General features: G+C 33.3%; 1 long non-coding RNA gene across 2 annotated transcripts in view; it reads right to left on the bottom strand.

Moving 5' to 3' along the window:
* LOC147916332 (uncharacterized) overlaps positions 1–23,510 on the bottom strand; it is a 95,012-nt gene that overhangs the window by 48,910 nt on the left and 22,592 nt on the right. For both annotated transcript variants that reach the window (XR_015553120.1, XR_015553122.1), the window contains exon 2: positions 1,517–1,628. This is a non-coding gene — a long non-coding RNA (uncharacterized LOC147916332). The remainder of the gene's footprint in view (positions 1–1,516; positions 1,629–23,510) is intronic.

Below are 23,510 nucleotides of genomic sequence, written 5' to 3'. Positions count from 1 at the left end.
GAATGGGATTTGTCCCTTAAGAAAGGGACTCCAGAGAGCTCTCATCTCTTTCCACCATGTGAGGATACAGGAGAAGGCAATTGTCCGCACACTGAAAGAGGGCTCTCACTAGAACTTGATCATGCTGGCACCCTGATCTCACACTTCCAGCCTCCAGAACTATGAGAAATAAATTTCTGTTGTTTATAAGCCACCCAGTTTATGAGGTTTTGTTATAGCAGTTTGAGCTGCCTGAGATAGGTGGGTAAAACTGGTGGTTTATCTAAATGAAGGCAGCGTCACACCCTGTACTGGTAGGCATTATATTCTTTATCTCTATGCATTCCCAGGGGAAAAAAAGCCAATTTCACTCAAGAATGTCCCTGCTAAAGCAATAAAAATACTAATTTTATTGAATCTTGACCACTGAATACACATCCTTATAATATTCTGTGTGACAAAATGAGAAGTATACGTAAAACATTCCTGCTGAATATTGAAGTATGGTTATTTGAATTGTATAATGAACTACCAGCTGTTTAACTTTGGGATACATATTTAAGTTTCCTTGTCAGTAAAGTGGGGATAAAGTAATATCTTTTTAATAAAATTGTTATGAGGATTAGGTTGAAGGAATGAATGTAAAGAAGGCCTTGGGGCAGAACATAGCATATCTGTTGAAACAGGGTAAAAAGCAACAATAGCTATCATGTATTGAGTGTTAATAAATGCCTGATAGTGTTCTAAGTGCTTCACACATATTGTCCCATTTTGTAAATGTAAAAAATCCTATAAAGATTGGTACCGTCATCAATCCTATTTTAAAGAAGATGATGTTGTGGCACAGAATGGCTTGTGATCCAGGCATTCTTAATTCCCAAGCCCACTCATGGACATTCCATGTTACACTATCTCCCAGCATTATTATCCAAAATGCTTTTTCATTTGTTTTTTAAATTCTGTGCCATCCTAGGTGAAGAAGAATGTATCAGCCTTTTATGTCAATTGAATCTGTGAGTTGATGACTCGTTTTCAGTGTTTTACAAATTTTCAAGTGGTTTGATTTTGGTGAAGTAAGCCTTTTCTCAGTCCAGCTCCACTGGCCCCCAAGTTAGTAATACAGGCACTCAGATTCAATGCATGAAATTATATCTTGTGTTTTCAGGTGGCTTTCTCCAGTTCAGTGTCATACTGAGTTGGAAAGTTGGAAAAAAATAAAACTTCCTCAGTGATTCCAAATTAACCTAAAAGACATATAAATTATTTTAATATTTTTACTTATGTATATCCAATCATTGGGAATGATATTTTGACTTTATTGACCACATTTTTGTTCAATTTTTACTCTTCTTTTTTCTATTACTCCTTTTTTTTCATAAATGTGAGGGTTCGACAGCCTCTCTGTTTTTCTATTCCTTTTAGAAAAACATTGCTACTTTTTAAAATTTTATTTCTCATTACCAAAAATATGTCATTGATCTAGTCTTATCTACACAACCTTTTTCGACACCAACAATTAAATTTCTACTATACTTACTTATATAATTCCATGCAATCACCAATTTTTCTTCCCAAACTGGAAGCATCCACATACACATTTTCTTCTCATTCATCTCTTTCAGTCATTGGACCACAAGTTTGACTGATTGCTATACACATTTAAAAGAAAAAATAAAATTAGTGAGTTTTCTGAGACTCAATGTTTTACTTACATCTTTCTGTTATCTTTGTCAGTGATAGTGATAGAAATTTTTTTTATCAAGACCATGACACTTAATAAGAGCTCAAGAAATGTAAATTATCACCATTAAGATGATAATTTTTTTGACTAACATTTCATCTATCTATCACGGTGTAAGAAACCATCTCAAAAATGAGTGGCATAAAGGAAAACTATTTTATTATGCTCACAGATTCTGTGAGTTAGGAATTTGAACAGGACATGGCAGGGATGCCTAACCTCTGCTCCATAATGTCTGGGGCCTCAACTAGGAACACTTAAACAGCTAGTGATGGCTGAGAGAGTTGGAGAATGGAATCATCCAGATCCTTCTTCATTCACATCTGGTTCATGAGCTAGGATAACTCAAAGGCAGGACTCGGCAAAGACTGCCTACTGGAGCACCAACCTGCAACTTCTCTGGGTTACAGATTTATTTGGGGCATCTTATGACAGGGTGGGTGGGTTGCAAGAGGGAAATCCCAAAGGAATTGTCCAAAGAGCAAGCATTCCAAGACAATCAGGTAGAAATATAATGATTTATATGACCTAAACTTATAAGCCACATGATGTCACTTCATCCTACACTATCAACATTAAACTATTATGGCGGTGTTTCTCAAGCATTCTATTAGAAAGCCTGTTAATACAGAGATTGCTGGGCCCTAATTCCACACTCACAAGCCCGCTCCAATTCAGGAGGAGAGTATATAGACATCAACTATTTTTTTTTTTTTTTTGCTTGAGCAAGATTGGCCCTGAGCTAAGATCTGTGCTAATCTTCCTCTGTTTTATGTATGGGTCATTGCTGCAGCGTGGGTTGAGGAGTGATGTAGGTCCGTGCCTGGGATCCAAACCTGCGAACCTGGGCTGCTGAAGCGGAGTGAACTGGACTTAACCACTATGCCACACCAACTCTTGATGGAAGGAGAGTCAAAAAATTTGAGACCATGTGTGAAATTTGCCTCAAATAACTGCTTGATAATTATAACCTAACCATAATTAAATATTAACAATAACACCTAACATTTCACATTGGATTCCAGTGAAAAATTGGATTCACTTAACTTCCCATAACCCATATTTCCATTCAGTGAAATAAGTGGGAAGAGGTGGCCTAATATATCTAAACCCCTTCAAACTTTAAATACTACTCTTTATAATATGATTTAGAAGGAAAATTTTATTCATACATAGTTATCAAAAATTTTAAATGCTAGTCATATAATATGCTTTCTAAAAACTCAGGTCACAATTGTATTCATAATCTGCCTAACAAAAATATACCCTTGTTCCTTTTCTATCAGATTTAGAGAAGCTGATTAGTTCCCCTACTCTCCTCCAAAGAGTGAAATATTAAGCATATCTGTTGATCAGACTTTTCCATTTTTCTGTTTCACCTTAGCCTTTCACAACCATGCCCACACACACATGAATACACACACACATACACACATACACAAAAATACTATTTTAAAGATTTAATAGCTTTCAAAATGTTTCTTGGAACAAAATATTCTGTTTTTTAAAGGACAACATTATTGAATTTAGGTAAATTAAATGTCACCAAAATCAATTTTCTTTTGATGGCCAACTCTTAACCACAGCTTGAAATATCTGAAATTAGCGAAAGGTAAACTTCTCTTGATACATCATGTGAAGGTCAGATTAAAGCAAAACACAGTCAGCCTTCTTTTCCTTTCACAATAAAAGCAATAGGTAATCACAATTCTCTTAATACTGACAATTCAAATACTGCTTGAGATCATTCAAAATTTCCACTTGCAAATAAACAACTAGTGTCAAATAAGAGAATTATTTATGCCTAACAAATTTACCCCAAAAGTGATTTTTCAATGAGTAATTTGGATTGATTTTTATCTTGAAGCCATATTTTAAAAAAGGTTTTAGCTAAACAATATTTTTGCTACCTGTAAATGATAAGATAGAAATTTCCATAATATATATTCAAGTTATCATGAAACAATAAACATGCTTGCTTAGGTTTTCAGTTAAACCCTGATGATGTATATATAAACTCAGTAAGATTTCCATGCATATGAAAACTGAAGTTCAAAAGTGCAATATCCAATGGATCTGGATCTAGGAAGATTAGGATCAATGCCCATACAAATATTTTCAGAGATTAAGTTCCCCATATAAAAATTTAAGGAAAATATTTTTTTAAATGGCATTCTCTCCTGAGAGCTACTCACGTTTTTTTTTTTTTTTTTAAGTCAGTGAAAGTCCTACCAGAGCATTTTAAAGAAGGCTGCACATAAAAGTCAAAACATATTACTCTCTGAAGTGAAAAAGAGCCCTATAAAATTAGAGCTAGAAGCAATTATATACATAATATTAAATCTGCAAGGATTCTTTCCACAACATTGATGCATTTGCTAGATATGTGGTCATTTGCCCTGTCACTTGCACACTTAGATCTTAGAAAATATGATATGTATTAAAATTGCTATTGTTTAGGGGAATATTTGTCTATATATAACTCACAATTATGTTATTATATTCATCTTATTTTCCTCTGCCACTGTTCGAATTTGTTTTCTTTATTTTTTATTTTCACCAGTTTTATTATGGCAGTAGTTCTAAAACATTCACTGGGAGGGCCTGTTAATATATAGGCTGCTGGGCCCTATCTCCAGAGTTTCTGAGTGGTTGGACTGGGATGGGGCCCGAGAGTTTGCATTTCTAACAAATTTGCAGGTGATGCTGATGACGAAGGTGCTGGGACCAAGCATTGAGACGAGTTACACTATGGTATGCTTTTTATTTGTTGATTTGGTGTTCTCAGATGTTCTTGATTCTTTGAGTTGTTATCTTTCAGCAGTTTTGGAAAATTCATTGCAATTATATTGTCAAATGTTTCTTCTGCCCCATTCTATTATCTCTGCTTCTGAGACTCTAATTATATGTGTGGTGGAATTTTCACCTGTATTTTATGTCTCTTCTGCCCTCCTTTTTTTTTTTCTTTGTATGTTATAATTTGCATATTTTCTATTGATCTGGCTTCTTTTCTTTAACTAATCTGTTGAGTTAATAATTTAAAATGTTATCATATTATTATTACTTTATTATTTTCCTGGTAAAATTTTACACCTAATTTTTAAAATTCTAATTATCTGCTGAAATACTCCATCTCTTCAATTTTATCCTTATTTTCTCTAAGCTTAAACACATTAATCATAGCTATTTCAAAGTCCTTTTTAGCTAACTTCAATATCTTCATCACACACGCTCTGTGACTATTGTGTGTGTGTGTGTGTGTGTGTGTGCGCCCGCTTTCTTTTTTGTCTTCAGTCGTCCTTTGGTATGCGTCCACCAAAATACGGAGTGGGACAGAGCATCACTTCTGTAGTAATCCTGTCAAATATGCACAATCTGATAATAACCATCAGAAAACATCAGACTAAAGCACATAGTGAGGCATTCTACAGATTAAAAGGCCTCCACCATTAATGTTGAGGTAATAAAACTGTTTCAGATTAATGAGACAAAGAAATATGATAATTAAAGCAACGAATTACTTACGTAAATTTGAATCATTATGGCACATTCTCTAATAACACGTTGGACGTTGATTGTCATTTCATTCAATCTACAAATCCATCTTAAGAAATTTTTGACATATTTAGCTTATTGAGTTACCTAATTAGAAAATATAGGATAGATATCTAGACATATTGTTCTCTAACTTTTCTTAATCCTTTTCTTCATATATTCTATTTCTCTTACATTATTTTTATTCTAAAGGATTTTATTGATTTTATTGCTTTTATGCACAGAATTCTATTTCCATTACAATTTCTAATGGAATATTACTGTGTATATGAAAGGTACTGATTTATTTTCTTTAGCTTCAAAATGGTCACTCTTTTCCTATTTTACTATTTTCCTATTTACTAAAACCAAGTTCACAGGGAAACAAAGTACAATTATTAATCCTTTTTTTAGATCTCAATCTTAAAACTAAAATAAGTAACTGTTGTCATACATTTTACAGTGTGACACAAGAAACACTGCAGTATGTCTAAATTCATAAATACCACACAGTACGTATGGAGCTTAAATAATTTTCATGTGTATAAACTGGAAGACGTCATTGAGAATAGAATATTAGTGTTAGGAAACTTACTCCTAAAACGTTTTTTTCTTTATTTTTACATCTGTGTTATGTAAAAGTTCTTCATCTTGTGGAGCAGATAGTTGAAGTGATTTTATTTTTGTTCTAATCATTACTTTCACCTTTCTCTGTTCTAAAGAATACTTGAACGGTTTCCCAAATCTGTGGCTACATTCTGTTATTAACACACAAACCACTTCATTTTAAACTGCTGTTCTCATATTTCTGAAAGAGCTACAAATTCCCACTTCCAAAGAAGCCTGAAACTCTGTCAATGCCTTATTGGAATGTGTGTGTGTGTGTGTGTGTGTGTGTAAACGAGAAAGAGGACATGTCTGGCACTAGGGTATTTCTTCTCCTCTCATTTTCAAGGCTTACATTATGCCCTTCAGTGTTAGAGGGCAGAAACACGAAGACAAAATAGGAACAGGGATCTATATCTTTTCTCAATCTGACTTAGTCTGGATTTAATATCTACTGTGGCAGCCCATGTAGCTGTGAGATCCAGAGGTCTCCTCAAGAGGATTTAACAGGTTTGCTAAAGCCATCCTCAGTTTCATCTTTCACCCTTCTGTTAAAGAGTGGCAGCCAACTCTATCATTCTAAGAAGGATATTTCTTTGTTTGATAGCCATTCTCATAGCTTCGGTCCCTTCTCATTCTTCTAATCTTTTTTCTAATCTCATTCTTTTTCAGTGGGAGCCAGAGGAGCCAATGATCACCTATTCGGCACCATCCAAATTTCAGAGAACCAGGGTATGGTTGTGTCTCATTATCTTTATTCCCCAGACACACTATATTATAATCTCTTCTTGCTATGTTATTATCAACTACTCCATCAACCATGCTACTTTCACAAAGCTATAAATGGCAATTTAGTACGTGCAAACACATTTTTAGAGGATATTAGCCTTGCTCTTCCAATATCTCTTACTGAAGAATCACTCTGGAATGGGAGAGTAAGGACCTCTATAAATTATTCATCCATAAAATCATTGAGAACAATGGCAAATATTGTCAAAATCAACTTCCTTTTTACAAGTCTGAGTGTCAACCAAAGCCTTGCAACAAACCAAGGAGCACTTATGTAAGAAATTGACTGAATCTTGGTAAAAAAAAAAAAAAAAAAAGTGAGATTTGTGATATTTTACTTGCTCTCTTCCCATATCTCCCCACCCCCCAGCTGTCTGGTAGCCTTGAAACCAGAAGCCTTGCAATGATGGTAAGTGTGAAAACTGGCAACCTAGCCTCTAGAGCGGGAAAAATTGGCTTGGAGCTCTCCCAAACCCTCACCCTCGGAGAATTGTCACTATTTGATCTGTTTAGCAGCTTCCTTGCAAGGCCTCATTCACAAGGCTTTTCTTTACTTGATCTAACTCAGAGTTCACTTAGTCAGAAAAGCCACATTCCCCCAGGGCATTTATGAAAGAAAAAAAAATTGATAGCAGTTGTATAACATTGCAGCTATTCAAGGCTGAAATACCAGTTGGGGAAAACAAGAGGCTCACCAAGAAACTTAAGAGGAAAATCTTGGAAATGAGATGTCAGGCTTTGGAAAGCTCTGACATATTTCTGAGGACCTAGAACATTATATGCATATGCAAGACAGGGTGCATGCTCAGAAAAATCATGAGAAGTGTCTAATTTCTCACCTCTGGCTTACCTTGAGAGCCTATGAAAGTAAGAAGTGAAGGCTAAGACAGAGTTGTAAACTACCAGAGCAGTGAAGGTGTGCCCTAACATGCAAACAGAACTCCTCAATAGAAGGTGGCAAAAGGTATTAAAGGGGATCTTTGCCCATTCATTAGCTGACCGTTAACCTAACTGAGCAGAAACTTCAGTGGTCACACGTGATATAAAATACAGACTTTATAAAATTAGTCCAGGAAAGTCGCTAAACAAACAAACATCAACAATAACAACAAGAACCAGCAACAACAACAAACCAAAACAATGGACTGATTTTCAAAATTGCCATGCTGTATTATTTACAATGTCTAGTTTTCAACAAAAATAATCATAAGACACACAAAGAAACAGTATTGAATGATCCATGCACAGGAAAAAAAATAGAGCAGTCAGTAAAAACTGTCCACAAGAAAGCCAAAATTATGCTTATTAGACAAAGATCTTAAATCAGCTATTTTAAATATATTCAAACAACTAAAGAAAATCGTGTCTAATGAACTAAAGGAAAGTATGAAAATGACATCTGACCAAGTACAAATGTGAAAAAAAGAGGTAGAAATTAAGAAAGAGTCCAACAAGGACTTCTGGAATTGACAAGAACAATAACTAAAATAAAAAATTCATTAGAAGGGCTCAACAGCAGATTTGACATAAAAATGAGCCAGTAAACTCAAATCTCAATTGAAATTTTCCAGTCTAAGGAAGAGAAATAAAAAAGAATAAGTAAAAATAAACAGAGCCTCAGAGATCTGAGTTAAACCATCAAACTTATGAATATATGTGTAATGGAAGGTCCAGAAGAGAGGAGAGAAAGAAGAGGCAAAAATAATATTTTAAGAAATTATGGCTAAAAACATCCCAAATTTGATTTTAAAAAATTAATCTACCCATCTAAGAAGTTCAGTGAATTCCGGATAAAATAAATTCAAAGAGTTCCCTACTTCATAATCAAACCTTTGAAAGACAAAAGCAAAAAGAAAGTTTCAAAGGCAGCGAGAGAAAAATATCATCATAGTACAAAGGAGCCTCAATAAGATTAACAGCTGACTTCTCCTCAGAAATCATGGAGGTCAGAAAACAGTGTGATGACACATTCAAAGTGCTGAAAGAAAAATACTATCAACCATGAATTCTATATCCAGAAAAACTATCCTTCAAACCTGAAGGAGAAATTAAGACATTCCCAGATAAACAAAAATAGAGTTGATTTGTCACTAGCAGATCAATCATACAATAAATAAAGGAATTCCTTTGAGATGAAATGAAAGGACCCTAGATAGTACCTCAAGTTTTTGGAAGAAATAAAAAGCACTGGTAAAGGTAACTATATAGGTAACTATAAAAGACAGTATACATGTATTTTTTGTAACTCTTTTGTTCTTCTGTCGGATTTAAAAGACAATTGAAAAAAGCAAAAATTGACACTATGTTTATGGGCTTATAGTGTAATTTGTATTAAAATAATAGCACGAAGTAAAGGTAAGAATGAAGGTATATTGGAGAAAAGTTTTTATAAACTACTGAAATTAAATTAGTATTGATACAAACTGGATTGTTTTAAGTTAAGAAACCCAAGGGCAACCACTAATAAAATAAATAAAAAATGTATAGTAAAAGAAACAAGGGGGTGCTGCCCAGTGGCATAGTGGTTAAGTGTGCAGGCTCCGCTTTGGTGGCCCGGGTTTCCCAGGTTCAGATCCCGGTCACGCACCAATGCACTGCTTGTCAAGCCATGCTATGGCAGCTTCCCATATAAAGTAGAGGAAGATGGGCAAGGATGTTAGCCCAGGGCCAGTCTTCTTCTGCAAAAAGAGAAGGATTGGCATCAGATGTTAGCTCAGGGCTGGTCTTCCACATACACACACACACAAAAAAGAAACAAGGGAATTAAAATGGAATCACAGAAAATATTTATTTAACCCAAAGTTTCTTACCATGTTTGCCCTTAACAGCAACACCAGCAATCAACTAGCAGGGTAGCATAAGTCTTCTTTCCCTTCTTAAAGACACTCTCAATACCTAAGAGTGATTATCCTTAGCACTCTGCTTCCCTTTGCTTGTAATGGTACTAATCAACCCCTCTCCTGCCATCCTCTCACTCTCACCAGGAAGAGTGGGAAAGCATGTAATTAGATACATTATTCCCATAAAGCCAAGAAATCAAGGATCTCTCTTTCCTTTTCTTTAGCAATACTCTCCTTATCTACAATGTGTTAGAAAATTAGACTGATTGTAGTAGCGTTGAATCTGCAGGCTCTTAACTGGCACTGAGGGAGAAGTGCGTAGGCCTAGTTATTAATGACTCACCTTAGGAAATTAGGTACTGAATACCTCCTGTTCTCAATTGTAGTATCTACACAAAACTTTGAAGACAAGGCATACGTTATATTCCACTATCTGTTGTGAAAATATATTCTTTTTATCATATAAAAGTACTACATAATTGGTGTAACATTTATAAAATATAGGAAATTAAAGAAAACAAAATCAACCAAAGACTTGCCACTGAGAGATAACTTTTCATACTTTTTTTTGTGTGTGTGAGGAAGATCAGCCCTGTGCTAACATCTGCCAATCCCCCTCTTTTTTTGCTGAAGAAGACTGGCCCTGGGCTAACATCCATGCCCATCTTTCTCCACTTTATATGGGACGCCACCACAGCATGCCAAGCAGTGCATCGGTGCATGCCCGTGATCCGAACCGGCGAACCTCAGGCCGCCGCAGCAGAGAGCACACACTTAACCGCTTGCGCCACTGGGCCGGCCCCTATTCATATGTATTTGACTCCTTTAGTGTCCATCCAGATTTCTGAACACTATTTATAGAAATATCCATAAGATTTCAATAATTTGGGGGGCCATTCTTAGATTATGTTCATTTTATTCCATTGATCTAGCTATTTTTTTTTTTGGCCATGATTTCACACTCTTAGTTAATGTAGCTTAAAGTGTTGCTTAATAGTGTATCTGCAATATAAACATCTTCAAAGTAACCATATAACGAGAAAGTGGTAATAGTTATATATCCTGTCTGGGTCAATATTTACTTGTCTTTATTTACTTATTTATTTTTTTGGTAAAACACAAAATAATGCTATTGATCCAACAGCTAAAAATTGCTAAAAAAATGAATGTTTTCTTTGTATAAATATATGCTAACCACTATATAAAAACTTAGATCATTTCATAAATCATTAATATATAAAGTCTGAGGTGGGCATTATTTATTATTATTATTATATGATTATTAAAAACATAAATTAAATTAACTCTGGAGAAAGGATTAGTGAGGTTACAGAGTTTGCTGAAGGACATACAATATTGAGCAAAAGAACTAGTATTCGCGTCCGTAAGTAATCATTTGTAGGATTTTCAATTACGTGTTAAGAAACTATCCTTCTAGTATTTCTGGAATAAATATTTTTCGGAAGCATGATTCAATTAACATATTGCTGAATTGTATTTACTGCTTTATTTATATTTGAGTTATCTCTACTTACAATTGAGATATATACTGATAATTTATTTCATTTTGTTTTTGTTTTGTGTTTGAATTCTTAGAGGCTATATGTTTTTCACTTGTGAGATTTAAGTTACACTTAAATTTCATTGAAATTTACTTATAGATAATATTTGATTTTTGCAACTGAATATTCTTTTTCTAAAAGAAAATTACAAGAAAAGAAGTTCTTTCCTGATAAAGCTTATCTACCAAAAAAAAAAATCACAGAAAACATCATCATAAATTTTGACATTCAAGTTGTTTGTCCCTTAAATTGTGAAGAATACAAGATTCTCACTACTCAGTAGTACAAGATTACCACTTCCCACTACTTCTGTGCACTGATCTGTTCAAAGTTCAAACTAGCAGAGTAAGAAAATAAAATATATATATATTAATTTGGAAATAAACAAACTTTCATTATTCACAGACGATATGATAAAGAACCCATGAAAATCTGTAAACAAATCATGTAAATAAAACAAGTAAGTGTGCAGGATATAATATGAACAAAACCAATGCAATTGTGTTCTGTATAACATAAATAAACAGACCTTCTAATCCAAAAATGTATCATATATATAGCAATACAACTAAAAGATATCAAAGAATATAGCTAATAAAAATATGTAACAACTTTTTGGGAAAAATATGAAATTTTGTTAACATTCATAAATTTTATGTTTACAGACACAAATAAGATTTTAAGAAATAGAGTGATATACCATCTTCATGAACAAGAAGACTCAATACGTAAATTTGAGATTAAGAAGCAGTGGGCAAAGAATGAAGCTTTAAGTTATCCATAAATAAAAATATATACAAAACCTGCCCTGAATATGACATCAAAAACGTTAAAATACTTCAAAGAAAATTTAGGATAGTAGTTTTAAAAATTTAAGGATAAAGAATTTGTTATGTAAAATTAAAAGGTAAAACATTGATACATTTTAATAGATTAAAATTAAAATCACTGGTTAACTGATAAATATCATCAACAAAATGTAAAGGTAAACCACAGACTAGAAAAGATGTTTGTGACACAAACACCATAAAGGATAAGGACTTAGAATATAAACAACTCTGTAAATCAGTAAGAAGAGACCATAACTCTATCAATCAAGGTTTAATCAGGAAAAAAGACACTGTCTTTGTGTTTCAAGCATAATGAATTTAACACAGGTAACTAGGTCCCTTTTCTCTCCATCGCTTCAGCAAAATGTAACTTAGAAACCTACTTAGAAAGTTTTCAAGAATGAATAATCTTCATGGTCCCTGTAGATAGAGAGCCTAGTGAGAGATAGAAACAGGCAATCTGGCACAACAAACAAAATAAAACTGGATAAAAGTGTACTAGGCAATTAACGGATGAGGAAACCAAAATGACCAATGTATATATGTAAAGATACTCAACCTCACTTGTAATCATGGATCTGCAAATTAAAGCAACAAGAATACACCATTTTATACCCCAAGATTGGCAAAAGATAAAAATTCTGAAAATACAAACTGTTACTGCAGATGTAGATCTTCGGGACCTCTTTACCCTGTTCTGAGAAGAGTGCAGTTTAGTGACACTAGGAAATTTCTAGTGATTCCTTTCAGAAAAACTTCTCCTACATCTGCATATAGAACTGTACAGGAATATTTACATTATATTTCATATTGACCAAAGATGGAAAAAATTTAAATGTCCTGCATAGAGGAGGAATTATATATATGGGGGGGGTATATTCAAACAATAAAAACTATGCACAAGTGAAGATAAACCATCTGCAGCTAAATATATAAATATGTAAGCAAATTGGGAGAATCTCAAACATAAATTTAAGCCAAAATTATATTTTCAGAAGAACACAAACAATATGAAAGTACTTATTTCAAATTTTAAAATTTGAAACAAATACTATAAATAGTTTAGGAATCCGTGTACAAATGTAGAAAAAAAAATGCATGAAATAAAATTTACCAGAGGAAGGAGAGCTGGATGCTGAGTAAAAGGATTTTGGTTATATTCCTTTTTATGAATTCAAATAGACCTGAAATATTGAAATATAAAGTCCTTTTAAAATTCACTGAAGAGAAGAGAATACTGTATGCCAGATGGCCACTCCATTCAATAATGAAAACATTGAAACTAAAGAAACTATGTGGAAAATTAGCCAATAGAAATTGCTACTCCTTGCTTTTATGCTAGGAAATAGGAGCTAGAGATCACCAGAGGTATTTAAAATTAATCTAAAGAGAAGTTTGAATCCTAATCATTTTGATTTCAAAATGAATATTTCCATGGTAACAAGGTCCTAGAATGTGTTTTTTAAGTTTTAATTAAATCCTCCATGATCGGCTTTATCTAAATGAAAGAGCACATAGCTTGAATCTTTCAAAACTTTGCCTGAGATCATCAATTTGAAATTACAATGACAGACATCCCATTTCCAGTTCTGCATTTAAGCAGCTTGGAAGTTGCCACTCTGTCCTAACAACAAGCAAAAAGCTGAACAGACTGAAAGATGAACAATTCTTCTAGGATCAGTAAGAGAAGTGAGGACACCTGGCAAACTTCTGCCCCAAGATTGGAGAGATCTACAGGTGTATACAGGTAGACCAGGCTCAATAGAGCTGAGACTCACTAGCAGAAACCTCCGTGGGAACTAGTACTGAGGTAGGAAAACCTGAACTGTAATTGATGATTTGCTGGAGGCTCAGTGTGGACAACGATGAGATTTAAAAATTCCAAGGGGAACCTACTCATAGGAGGGCCCCCATAATTTTCTGAGATTTACCTGTAGGAGCTCCACAAGGATCTCACAGTAAATACCAGAGAAAAATTCCCTTGTACCTCTGGCAGGGGGAGGGGAAAAGAAGCCATTGAAATACGCAACAGCACTCTGTTCTTAACAAGGCCTACTCTCAGGAGAAACTAGTTAAACAGAGCCTAGCCCCCGGGGGCATTATCAGAGGCTAACTGACCTGAGGGAATAGAAATACCCAACTCCAGCCCACTCTAGCCATCCTGTCCCACCTAAGGGGGGAGAAAAAAACTGAGAAATATTTGTGAAGTTCACAGGCCAGAGGCATAGGCTCCATAAAAGACTGAGATCTGATCATAGGACTATTGAATGCTTCCATTCCCCCTACACCTCGCCACCAAAATACTAAAGGCCTATTTATAGCAGTTCCTTTTACCTGATACATCATGTCCCACTATCAACAAAACATTACAAGGCACACCAAAAGGCAGAAAAACACAATGTGAAGAGACAGAGCAAGCATCAAAACCAGACATGGAAGGGAAGTTGGAATTATCAGACTGGGAATTTAAAACAAATGTGATTAATATGCTAAGGGCTGTAATGGGTAAAGTAGACAGCACGCAAGAACAGATATAAGCAGAGATATGGAAATCCAAAAATGAACCAAAAACAAATGCTCGCGATCAAAAACACTGTAACAGAAATAAAGAATGCCTTTGATCAGCTAATTAATAAACTAGACACAGCTGAGGAAAGAATCTCTAAACTTCAAGATATCTCAATAGAAACCACCAAAACAACAAAGCAAGGTAAACAAAGACTGAAAAAAACAGAACACAATATCCAAAGACTGTGGGACAACTACAAAAGGTATAATGTACACATAATGGGAATACCAGAAGTAAAAGAAAGAGATGAAAGGAAGAAATATTTGAAGCAATAATGATTGAGAATTCCTCCAAATTAATGTCGTACACCAAACCACAGATCAGAACGTTCAGTGGTATAAATGCCAAAATAACTATGCCTAGGTATATCATTTTCTAACTACAGAAAATCGAATATAAAGGAAAATTTCTGAAAGAAACCAGAGGAAAAAACATAGAGGAACAAAGATAAGAATTATATCTGACTTCTCCTTAGAAACCATGCAAGCAAGAAAGGAGTAGAATAAAATATTTCAAGTTTTGAGAGAAAAAAACCAACCAATCTATATTCCTGTACTCTATGAAATTACATTTCAAAAGTAGAGCAGAAATAAAGTCCTTCTCAGACGAACAAAAATTGAGGGAATTTATTGCCAGTAGACCTGCATTGCAAAAATGCTAAAGTTCTTTAGAGAGAAGGAAAATAATGTCAGAAACTAGGATCTACATAAGGAAAGGAAGAGTACTGAAGAAGTAATAAGTGATAGTAGAATAAAAACTTTTATTTTTATTACTCTTAATTGGTCTTACAGATAACTGTTCAAAACAATAATAGGAACAATGTATTCAATTATATATACTTATGTATATATCTTGTGTGAATATATGTATATTTATATGCTTATGTATGACTACATGTAATGAAATGAATGACAGCAATAATACAAAAGAGATGAGGGGATAATTAGGATTATTTTGTTATCATAAGGTACTCATACTACCAATGAGCAGTATAGTATTATTTGAAAGCGGACTTGGATTAGTTGTAAATGTATAGTGCAAACTTTAAAGCAACTACTAAAAAAAGTAATAAAGGAAGTATAACTGATATGCAAAGAAAGGAGAGAAAATGAAATCATATAAAGTGTTCAATTAAACCCAAAATGGCAGAAAAAGAATAAAAGACAAAAATAGGACCAATGAACAAAGGCAACAAATAGAAAACAGTAACGAATATGGTATATATTAATCCAACTATATCAATAATCATGTTGAATGTCAATGGTCTAAGTGCACCAATTAAAAGACAGAGATTGTCACAGAAATTTTCAAAGTGGATCAAAAACACAACCCAACAATATTTGTCTATAGGAAACCCATTTTAAATACAAAGAAACATATAGATTAAAAGTAATTGAATGGAGAAAAAATATGCCATGCTCACACTAATCAAATGAAATAGTAGCTATATTGATTTCAGATAGAATGGACTTCAAAGCAAGTAAAGATAACTGGGATAACCAAGAGCATTACATAATGATAAAGGGGTCAATTCTCCAAGAAGAACAACAATTCTTAACATGTATGTACCTGGCAAGAGAGCTTCAAATTATATGAGGCAAAAACTGATAGAACTTCAAAGAAAAATATATTAATGCACTGTCATAGTTGGAGACTTCAACACCTCTCTATTGGAAATGGACAGATCCAGCAGGCAGATAATAACATAGTTGAACTCAACAACACCATCAATCAACTGGTGACATATATACACTACTTGCCATATATACACTACTTTGTCCACAACAGCAGAATACACATTCTTCTCAAGCTCACATGGAACATTCACCAAAATAGACCACATTCTGGGCCATAAACCACACTTTCACAAATTTAAAAGGATAGAAATCATACAATTTCTGCTCTCAGACAACAATGGAAATAAAATAGAAATCAATAACAGAAAATCCAAAAATACTTGGAGATTAAAAGTCACATGTTAAATAACAAATGGGTGAAAGAGGAAATCTCAAGAAAAATTAAAAAACATTTTGAAATAAATGAAATTAAAAACACAACTTACCAAAATTTATAGAATGTGGTAAAAGCAGTGCCTAGAGGGAAGTTTATAACATTGAATGTATATATTAGAAAAAAAGAAAGATCTAAAATCATAATCTAAGTTTCCACTTCAGGAAGCTAAAAAAAAAAGAAGAGCAAATTAAATCTGGAGTAAACAGAATAAGAGAAATAATAAGAATTAGAGCAGAAATCAGTAAAATTGAAAGTAGTAAACCATAAGAGAAATATCAACAAAGCCACAAGCCAATTGTTTGAAAAGATCAATACAATCTATAAGGCTCTAGGAAGGGAACTAAGGACAAAAGAGAGAGGATACAAATAACTAACATCAGATATGAAAGGAGGCACGTCACTCCAGATCCCAGGGGCACTAAAGGATAATAAAGGAATACTATGAACAACTCTATGCCTTGATAACCTTGATGAAATGGACCGATTCCTTGCAAGACACAATGTGCCTAAATTCACATGAAAAGAAACAGATGATCTGAATAGGCTTATTTCTGTTAAAGAAATTGAATCAATTGAACTCAATTGCTTTACTGTATACCAACAATGAACAAGTAAAATTTAAATTATAAACACAGTATCATTTAATTAGCACTCAAAAAAATGAAATACTTAGATATAAGCCTAATAAAATATGTACAAGATCTACATGTGAAAAACTACAAAACTCTGATGAATCAAATGAAAGAACTGAAATGGAGAGATATTGCATGTTCCTGGATGGGAAAACTCAATATTGTCAAAATGTTGGTTCTTCTCAACTTGGTCTATAAATTAAATGCAATCCCAATTAAAATCCCAGCAAGTAATTTTTTAGACATTAGCAAACTGATTCTAAAGTTTATATGGAGAGGCAAAAGACCCAGTATAGACAACATAATACTTAAGAAGAAAAACGAAGTTGGGGGACTGACACCACCTGACTTCAAGTCTTACTATAAAGCTACAATAATCAAGCAACTGTGGTATTGGCAAAAGAGTAGACAGATCAATGGAATTAAACAGAGAGCTCAGAAATAGATCCCTATAAATATAGTCAACTGATCTTTAACAAAGGAGCAAAGGCAATACAATTGAGCAAAGACAGTATCTTCAATAAATGGTGCTGGAACAACTGAATGTGCTGGAACCACATGCAAAAAAAGAATCTAGACACAGACCTTACACACTTCACACACACAAAAAAAAAACTCAATTCATAACAGGCATAAATATAAAATGTAAAACTATAAAACTGGAAGATAAAATAAGAGAAAAACCTAGATGACTTTGGGTATGATGATGCCTTTTTAGATACACCACCAAAGATGCAATCCATGAAAAAGAGAATTGATAGACTAAAAATTTCATTTAATTTCATTAAAATTGAAAACTTCTCCTCTGCAAAAATAATGTCAGAATGAGAAGACAAGCCATTGACTGGGAGAAAATATTTGCAAAGACACGTCTGATAAAGGACCATGATCCAAAATATTACAAAGAACTCTTAAAATTCAATGATAAAAAAACAAAACACAATTAATAATGGCTAAAAGTCCTTAACAGACATCTCACCAAAGATATACAAATGGAAAATAAACATGTGAAAAGATGTTCCACATCATATGTCACCAAAACATGCAAATTAAAACAACAATGAGATTTCACTACACGTCTGTTAGAATGCCCTGAATTCAGAACACTGACAACAACAAATGCTGACAAGGATGTGGAGCAAGAGGAATTCTCATTCATTGCTGGTGGGAATACAACGTGACACAGGCACTTTGGAAGACAGTGTGATGGTTTCTTTCAAACCTAAACAGACTCTTACCGTATGATCCAGCAATCTCTTTCCTTCGTATTTAACCAAAGGAGTTGAAAACTTCTTTCCACACAAAAACCTGCCCATCATTATTTATAGCTTCTCTATTTATAGTTGCTAAAACTGGGAAGCAACCAACATGTCTTTCAATAGGTGGATGTGTAAATAAACCGTGGTACATCCAGACTGGAATATTATTCAGCACTAAAAAGAAATTACCAAAAAAAATAAAAAGCCATCAAATCCTAATAACACATGGAGAAATCTTAATTTCATATTACTAATGAAAGAAGCAAATGTGCATCTTGCTAAATGAAATAAGCCAATCTGAAAAGGCTACATGCTATCTGATTCCAACTATATGATATTCTGAAAAAGGCAAATGAAGTCAATCCAGAGATGAGTGGTTGACAGGAGTTAGGGGTGAGGGAAGGGATGAATAGGTTGAGCACAGCGGATTTTTAGGGCAGGGAAATATTCTGTATGATACCTTAATGGTGGATACATGTCATTATACACTTGTCCAAATCCACAGAATGTTCAACACCAAGAGTGAACTGTGATGTATACTATGGACTTTGGATGAGAATGATGTGTCAATGCAGGTAATCAATTGCAACAAATGTAGCACTCTGTTGTGGGATGTTGATAATGAGGATGGCTATGCATGTGTGGAGGCAGGGGATATATGGTAAATTTCTGTACCTTCCTCTGAATTTTGCTGTTAACCTAAATCTGTTTTAAATAATTGTCATTTTAAAAAATTGCAATGATAAAAGCAAGACTTAAAGAAAGGTACATTGTTGAACAGAGTGGTTCAAATTAATTTGTTCTAGCAAACCCTGAACATATCTGTTTTGAAATTAAAGTATTTTTTTTAGTTTTTTAGATCAAATTAAAATAACATATGGAAGAAATTTAAATTATAATAAGGTCTAAAATATTTTTCTAACTTTTAATAGTGATAAGAGGACAGGTTAGCCATGACTTACAACATATATCTAGACACTTATTATCGTCAGCCTTTCAGGACACCGGCTCATATTCTGTAATCAAATCTTGAGAATATTTCATGGCTCATGTTTATAGGATTTCTATTTTCATATTGTCACCCGAAAACGGGGATTAAGTTCACATATTCCTAAGATCTTATGCTTCTATATGTTCCTTCTTTTCTAATTATTTTGTGAAGCACAATATCTGAATTTTACACATTCCTATATACATTTATGTCTAAATTAAAAGTTTAAAAAAACTGCATGAAAAAAGCACAAATCCTTACTGATTAAAAATTTAAAAACTTTAAAAATATACATTTGTCTGCATTTTTAATCTACTTTCTTTTATATTACTCCCCATGTTCAATAGAATTCCTTTCCCCCTCTCTGGGAAAGTAATCTTGGTGGTAGTCATTTTGGACAGAGGACTATGAGTATCTAGGTTTGTCGTGGCTAGGAAGTAAATGGAGCATTTCATCTGTTCTTTTAATTATAGCATAGCAGCAGCTTACAGTGAGTCCAATTCACTTTCCAAGAAACTTAAGCAAAGGTTAATTTTAATGGGAATCTAAATCTTGCCCAATTTTCAAATTGCCTTGTTCAACTTATGTGTCTCTGCTTAAATTTGTTAAGGAAATATTGCCTTTTAAGTACTTTAGAATACCTTGAAGACTTTTTCTTCAGAAAGCTGCCTGGACTCTAATTTTATGGTTAATTTATTTCGCATATAAACTTCAAAGTTTAGCATATAAGGATCCATTTCCTCCTGATTTGTGACTGTTTACTCCTATTAATGATAATAGAAGTTTTAATTTGCACTTTGTGATTATAGGCACTTAGGTCCCAAATTCATTAACAGGTATTTTTAACGTGAATTACACAAAAAAGATATAATGGTCACAGGGCTTTTCAAATTGTTCAGATGTTTGCAGAACAATTTTGAAGTTGAAAAACTGTGTAATTCCAAATTATAATAATGTTCAATGTTGTGCTGCTCAATTTATCTTTTTTTTTTTAGTTCTGTAAAACCAGATTTGAAGTATCATTGTATAAAGAAGAATGTGCATAATAATATTTTATAATTCTGTCAAAAGTAGGAGGTGACAATGTGAAGGTAATTTTACTTTTTAAATTATATATTTTTAAAAGTATTTTATAAGCATCCATCATATAGTCCATGTTATAAATAAAATTATTTGAAAATGAAATATATTTAAATCACACATATTCCAACAGGAAGATTCCTAAAATAATATATTTGGTTCATCTAATTTAGGTGAACTATTGACTGATAAATAAAATGTTTTATGTATTTTGATATCTTTTCTTTATAATATGATACAAAATCACATTCATTTCCACAGCCTTATTAGACATTAGTGTATAAAATTTAAGGAAAAAGTACATCAGCTTTTTATTCCTGCCACATTCTCATTGATGTCTCTGTTGAATTTACAAAATAAACACATAGTAATGGATATATAAATATATGATATATTAAATATATTTGTGTATTGTATATGTAATATACACATTACATACATGTACATGTGCCTACTCATATATACACTATATAAATATTATAAACACGTGTGTGTGTATATATATATGTGTGTGTGTACCGCACACACACACACACACACACACACATATATATATACACGCACATTGTTTTTCATATTTTACTTATCCAAAATCCACTGGTATTACTTATCCAAAAAGAGAAAAGGATAATCGCCATTAAGAAATTTGAATGGAACCTACATTATTTAATGGATAATTTTAAAAATGTTTCTTAAAAATGAAATTATGACATGTTAAAAAATTTTAATAATATTATAATCTTTATTTGATGCAATTCCATCTACTGTCTTTTTTTTTTTTTTTTTTGGTGAGGAAGGTTGTCCCTGAGCTAACATCTGTTGCCAATCTTCCTCTTTTTGCTTGAGGAAGATTGTCCCTGAGCTATCATCTGTGCCAATTTTCCTCTATTTTTCGTATATGGGATGCTGTCACAGCATGGCTTGATGAGCGGTGTGTAGGTCCATGCCTGGGATTCGAAACTACGATCCCCGAGCGGCCAAAGGAGAGCACGTGAACTTAACCACTTGGCCACAGGGCCAGCCCCATCTATCTACTGTCTTTTATCTCTTCATTTCTAAATTAAAGAAAATCTATCTGATTGAGGATTAGTTTAATTTGAGCAAATAATTAAATCAATATTCTTTGAAATTTCAATAGAAAATTATTTTTTCAGCATTATCGAGGTATAATTGTCAAAATTGTAATATACTTAAAGAGTAGATCATGATGGTTTGATATCTGTATACATTGTGAAGGACTCCTCTATCAAGTAACACATCGATCACCTCACATATTTACCTTTTTTTATGAGAACGCTTAAATTCTACTCTCTTAGCAAATTTCAATTATACAATAGATTATTCCGGACTATAGTCAGCATGTTATACAATAGATCCTCAGAGCTTATTCATCATATAACTAAAAGTTTGTAAGTTCGTACCATTTTCCCAACCCCTCTCTATTTCTCCCATTCCTCAGCACCCTGGCAACCACCGTTCTAATCTCTGATTCTATGAGTTCAACCTTTTTTTTCCTAGGTTTTTTAGATTCCACATATAAGTGATACTGTGCAGTCTGTGTCTTTCTCTATGTGGCTTCTTTCACCAGCACAATGCCCTTAACATTCATCCATGTTGTTTTAAGTGACAGAATTCCCTTCTTTTTTAAGGCTGTCTAATATTCCAATATATATATATTTTTCCATTGTATATATATATTTTTTATCCATTCATCCATCAACAGACATATAGGTTATTTCCATGCCTTGGCTATTGTGAATAATGCTGCTATAATTATGGGAATACACATACCTCATCCAGATAATGATTTTATTTCTTTTGGATATATACTCAGAAGTGGTATTGCTGGATCCTATGGTAGTTATATTTTTAAGTTTTTGAGGAACCTCTATACTGTTTCCCATAGCAATGTACTAGTTTACATTCCCACTAACAGTATACAAGTGTTCCCTTTCTCCACATTTTTGCCCGAATTGTTATCTCTTATATTTGATAACAGAGATGCTAATGAGTGTGAGGTGATATCTCATTGTGGTTATGATTTGCATTTCCCCTGTGATTAGTGATGTTGAGAACCTTTACTTATATCTGTTGGCCATTTGTATGCCTTCTGTGGAAAAATGTCTATTCAGGTCCTTTGCCCATTTTTTGAGTTATTTAGTTTTTTGCTATCGAGTTGCATGAGTTCTTTGTAGATTTTGGATATTAACTCCTTATTGGATATGTGGTTTGCAGATATTTTCTCCCATTCCATAGGTTTCCTTTTCTTTTTCTTGATGGTTTCCTTTGCTGTGCACAAGCTTTTTAGTTTGATGTAGTAACAATTCTTTACTTTTGGTGTCAAATCAAAAAAATCACTGCCAAGAACAATGTCATGGAGCTTGCCATCTGTGTTTCCTTCTAGGAGTTTTATGGTTTCAAGTCTTACATTCAGTCTTCAATGAATTTTGAGTTGATTTTTGTGTATGGTGTAAGCTACAGGTCCAGTTTCATTCTTTGCATGTGGATATCCAGTTTTCCCAATATCATATGTTCAAGAGAATATTATTTTCCCATTGTATATTTTTGGCTCATTTGTTGAAAATTAACCACATATGCCCGGGTTTACTTCTGGGCTCTCTTCTTTGCTCCTTTGATCTATGAGTCTGTTTTTATGCCAGGACCATACTATTTGATTGCTATAGTTTTGTCATATAGTTTGAAATCAGGGAGTGTGATGCCTCCAGCTTTCTTCTTCTTTCTCAAGATTGCTTTGGCTGTTCAGGATGTTTTTGTGGTTCCATATAAATTAGGACTATTTTTTTCTATTTCTGTGAAAAATGCTATTAGAATTTTGATAGGCATTGCATCGAATCTGTATATCACTTTGGGTAGTATAAACATTTTAAAAATATTCATTCTTCCATGAGCACAGAATATTTTTCCATTTATGTGTCTCCTTTGATTTATTTCATCAATGTTTTATAGTTTGCAATGTATAGATTTTTCACCTCCTTGATTAAATTTATTCCAGAGTATTTTATTCCATTTGATGCTATTGTAAATAGGATTGTTTTCTTAATTTTTTCGTCCAATAGTTCACTGC

This window comes from Ceratotherium simum, chromosome 9, assembly GCF_057802395.1.
Source record: "Ceratotherium simum simum isolate JZ-2026a chromosome 9, ASM5780239v1, whole genome shotgun sequence".
NCBI lineage: Eukaryota > Metazoa > Chordata > Mammalia > Perissodactyla > Rhinocerotidae > Ceratotherium > Ceratotherium simum.
The sequence above is the reverse complement of the archived record's forward strand: the minus strand, read 5'-3'. Positions and strand labels throughout refer to the sequence as shown.